Genomic DNA, 3,801 nt, shown 5'->3' with positions numbered 1-3,801 from the left:
ACATTATGTTTTACTCAGTTTCGTGTGGTTTGTCCCTCTGGAGACCTTTCTGGGAATGTTCCTTTTTCCAGGGCCTCCTAAGATGCCCAGTTTGCTTACTCTGGGTCATCTTTGGTCATTTAATACCAGCCAAACTGCCGGAACCAGTGGAAGCCCTCTCCCTGAACCAGACCCCCTTCTCTCAAATCCTACAGCTGCCACCACTAGAAGACAGGCATCTCAACTTGGTCAACAGTGTTACTAACAAGTTAACGTGGGGTTCTCTTTGGTTATGGAATTTTTACGCTTATAAAAAAATATAGCTAGATATATGCTCCTGAATTCTAAAAGTATCTTGACTGACTTAAACACAAGTATGTCTTTTCAAAATTCACCAGCTTGGCCAGGTCTGAAATCTATTTTCCTATGGAATCTAACGTCAGTGTTCTATTCAGCAAATACACGAGGGAAGAACACTGACAGATCTTTAGGAGCCCCGAGGGCTGGGGGCAGCCTTAGATGCTGAACATGGCTTTGAACTCACTGAGGGCCTGCACAGGGTTCACGTGCTTCTTCTGAGATGCCCTCTTAATCTTGGTCTGTGTCTCATCCTGTGTCTCTCTCTCCACCAAGGGCTTTTTCTCAGGCGCCTTCATCTTCCACGACACAGCAGGGAGGTTATGGGAAGCCGTCCCCTGGGACTTCTGGTATTTGGTGGAGGCCGCGTAGGACGCCTTCACTGTCTGCACCACAGCGTTCATCAAGTTCTTAGCGGCTTGGATCAGGGACACGGCGCTGTCCACCCCGGAGACGACCAGCTCCCCGCCGAGGCTCTGCACCTCAGCCTGGACTTTGCTGCAGATGTTGAGCCAGTGACAGTAGAGGGCGATGCACTGCAGGTAGGCCGGCAGGTCCTGCTTGCAGGCTGGGTCTGGGCAATGGTCTGCGACGGTACGGCCAAGCTGATCCATCTGGGATCCCGCCTCAGCAATTTTCTTGGCGGCACTGATCACATCTGATGTGTTTTTGAGTGGTCCTTTACCTCGGGTGAAGTCCGTCATCTCCATCATGATCATGCACACCTGCTTGGCCAGCACGATGATGCCATTACCACTGTCGTCCCACTTGGACACTTCGGCATCCAGCTTGCTCTTTGCTTCCTGGAAGCTGGCCACCTGTTCTGCAATCTTTGCTTTTTGCTCCTGGGGAAGCAGAGCCATGATCGCCCGGGCACTCTGGCCAGCTATCAGCTGATCGTCTTCCGTCTGGACGCTTGTCCTGCTTCTGACATCGAAGTCTTCCGTCTCGAAGCCCGAGCCATCCAGCTCCTCAGGGGTCCTTATCATCAACACCGCTTTCCTGATGTCCCGGATGCTGTCGTACACCAGGCGTGAGGCATCGATAAACTCGTTCTCATCCATGGGCTGATGGGGTCCGAGCTGAGGGCTTCCACGGCCGCTTCACTTGTTCGGTAAAATGTGGCATGACTGTGTTGGAGAGGAGTTTGGTGGCTTCCAGCACCTTCTCTGTGTAGACCCCTGGCTCATAGTTGTCCATCTCTGAGGTGACCACGTGAATGACCCAAGCAGCTCGGCCTCGAATTGCACCAGCTGTGCGGTCCAGCCCATCCACATCTTTCTCTTGGAGAGCATTTGTTCACGTCTTCCAATATGTGATTCTCTGAGACAGCCAAGAAGTCATCAATGGAAGTAATGTCATTGACAGCATCTGTGAGAACTCGGACTTGTTTTTCCCACCGCTCTTTAAAAGGATCCATGTTCTCTTGGGCCAGTTTACTCTGTGGTTTTGCTGCTAAAGCCAATGCAGCATTGATAACCTGAGGACAGAGGGCTTCTAGCTGGCTTGCAGACATTCAAACAAGCTTTACACCTTCTTCATTGTTTGAGATGGAACAGGCCAAGTTGGCAAACTCAGTTAATTTGTTGGCATGTTCACTGAAAACTTGGGCATATTCTTTAACCTCTTTCTCATTTCCATTCTTTGCAGCTTCAATCAATGCTAAAAGTGGAACGCTGGTTTCCAGAAATGAATCTGAAACATGGTCCATGACAGCTTTGCGGAGCTGCCTATGCAAGTCCCTGGTCTTCTTGGTCATTTTATCTATTGCAGAATTGAGTGCATCACTTCTTTCTTTATGCCCAGCATTGCCCATGAACTCTGAGAGCGGGTCCTGCAAGGCCTGACGGACAGCATTACACTCTGCCACGATTCTCTCACGCCGGTCATCACGTGTGCAGGATGAATCAGCCATCAGGGCAGCCCCACTAATGATGCTTTCCAGGCGCTCCTCCAGGGAAGGCCTAAAGCGCTCCTCGCGGAAGCTCAAGCGGTCCACAATGATTTGTTTATCAAAGTTATTGAGGGCATGTGCCAGTTCTCCTCCTCCTCCACCCTGGTGCGGGGAGGCCTCAGCTGATGCAGTAGCCTGGGCTGCATTAGAAATGCCTGTGACTGCCTGCTGCAGCTGCTTGTATATCAGGTCTCCGTTGGCCTTATAGGCTGCGACATCAGGGTGCTGTAGGCAGGCCTGGGATGCAGTATAGAGGATTGGAACGTTTTTCTGCAGGATTCCTCTGGCTGCAGCCATCTGATCACAATGGCCCATGTCTTTCCATTCCTGTTGTCTTTTGGCTGCCATGATGTTCAGCTTATCCAGTATAAGGCCCAGGTTTCAGGGCCTTATACTGTATTCCCAAGTCCTGTTCAGTGCCAGCATTCCTCAGTTTCAAGATACCATCTTCTACAACTTTCAGCTGAACAAGTAATTTGTAGACATCTGTCATGTCAGCCAAAATAAGCAGCCGGGTAACAACAGAGAGCAAAGCTCGAGCTGCCCGAACCATGTTGCCACACTTCACGGAAGAAGAGGGACCATCTACAAACTCTCCAGCAGCACTCTTCATCAAATCACCTTGTTTTCGAACATCTTCTACAGCAGCCACAAGCTCCTCCTTGAGAAACTGACTCTCCTTTGCAATTTTATCCCTGTTCTCTGAGAAATTCTCAGTTGCTTGTTCAACAGATGCAGCCAAAACATGGGCCTTCTTAGAACGACCTCACTTCTTATTAGAGGGCCCCTTGCTATTGGTATTTACCAGGGTTGTAACCTGGGTAACAAGAGGCTCCAACAGCCTTTCAACTTCCAGAGTCCTTTTCTCTAGTCTTTTGGGGCCCCATTTGACGTTTATGTTGACTGCGTGGACAGCAGTCGTTTCTGCGGCGAGCTCAGCAAGTGCTGGAAGATTCCCGAAGCCCGAAGCCAACGGCCACCACTTTGTCTCCCCTATTATGTTTCGATTAAGTTAAATAGTATTTTCTGAGGGTTACCTAGGTGGATATTGGAAGAACAGGAAGACACGAAAAGATTTTGTTACTTTCCACCCACTAAGCACAAGAGGCCAGCTGAGCAGGTCAGCGAGTGCGGATGACAAATGTTTATAAGTGAGTGAGTCTGGTGCGTAGCAGCTGAACAACATCTGTTAGTCAATCATAACATAAATAGTACTGGATTATCGACAGAGGAATGGATAAAGAAGATGTGGGACATCTATACAATGGAATACTACTCAGCCATAAAAAAAAGGATGAAATAATGCCATTTGCAGCAACATGGACGGGCCTAGAGACTGTCATGCTGAGTAAAGTAAGTCAGACGGAGAAAGGCCAATATCATCTGATATCGCTTATATGTGGAATCTAAAATATGACACAAATGAACCTATCTATGAAAGAGAAACAGAGTCACAGACATAGAGAATAGACTGGAGGTTGCCAAGGGGGAGGGGCAGTGGGGGAGGGGTG

The 3,801-nt window shown here is 49.1% G+C and overlaps 1 pseudogene; it reads right to left on the bottom strand.

Moving 5' to 3' along the window:
* Positions 1–494: 494 nt before the first annotated feature.
* Positions 495–3,146, bottom strand: LOC137763561 (catenin alpha-1 pseudogene; annotated as a pseudogene).
* Positions 3,147–3,801: the final 655 nt, after the last annotated feature.

Source organism: Eschrichtius robustus, chromosome 4 (genome assembly GCF_028021215.1).
Source record: "Eschrichtius robustus isolate mEscRob2 chromosome 4, mEscRob2.pri, whole genome shotgun sequence".
Classification (NCBI taxonomy): Eukaryota; Metazoa; Chordata; class Mammalia; order Artiodactyla; family Eschrichtiidae; genus Eschrichtius; species Eschrichtius robustus.
This window is presented reverse-complemented; position numbering and strand designations above follow the sequence as displayed.